The following is a 730-nucleotide window of genomic DNA, read 5'->3' as shown; positions in this document are numbered from 1 at the left end:
CCACCGCCACTGCCCCCGCGTGGCCAGCACCCAGAGCAGCCATGTCCGACGACAGCCACGACGACTACTCGGCGGGGTCCGACTATGAGGAGGACTCGCGTGCTCGCCACCGCAGCCACAGTCGCAGCAGCCGAGGCTCCAGCCGGTCAGGCAGGTCGCATCGAAGCGGGCACAGCAGCCGGTCTTCCAGTCGCCGCCATGTGGACTACGACTCGAACAGCGATGTGGACCTCTACTCTGACGACCAAGCTGGTGGCAGTCCGGAGCGTTCGCGTCGCGAGTCCAGCTCCAGCTCGCGGTCAGATCGGCGGTCGGACCGGTCCGGTCGCTCGGATCGCTCGGATCGCTCGGATCGCTCGGATCGCTCGGATCGTTCGGACCGTTTGGACCGTTCGGACCGTTCGGAGCGTTCGGACCGTTCGGACCGTTCGGAGCGTTCGGATCGCTCGGAGCGTTCGGAGCGTTCGGATCGCTCGGGGCGTTCAGAGCGTTCAAGCCGGTCGGATCGTTCAAGCCGGTCGGAGCGTTCAAGCCGGTCGGATCGCTCGTCCACATCTCGTCGGGGGGACTACTCTGAGGATGAGGCTCTAGAGGATGATATCTATGCGTCGGCCCCACGCCGGAACCACAGCGACTCGGATGTCGAGGCCGACTCGGGTTACTCGTCCCGCAGCAGTCGATCCTCCTCCTCGCGCAGCGCAGACAAACCCTCTTCTTCCTCCTCTTCCTC

The 730-nt window shown here is 65.6% G+C and overlaps 1 protein-coding gene across 1 annotated transcript in view; it reads right to left on the bottom strand.

Annotated features, from left to right (window-relative positions):
• The window catches only part of H696_00489 (hypothetical protein), a 6,576-nt gene that overhangs the window by 4,454 nt on the left and 1,392 nt on the right, over positions 1-730 (bottom strand). The window lies entirely within an intron of this gene.

This window comes from Fonticula alba (genome assembly GCF_000388065.1).
Source record: "Fonticula alba strain ATCC 38817 unplaced genomic scaffold supercont2.1, whole genome shotgun sequence".
Classification (NCBI taxonomy): Eukaryota; order Rotosphaerida; family Fonticulaceae; genus Fonticula; species Fonticula alba.
Note: the sequence above shows the minus strand (reverse complement) of the source record. Positions and strands in the feature narration are given on the sequence as shown.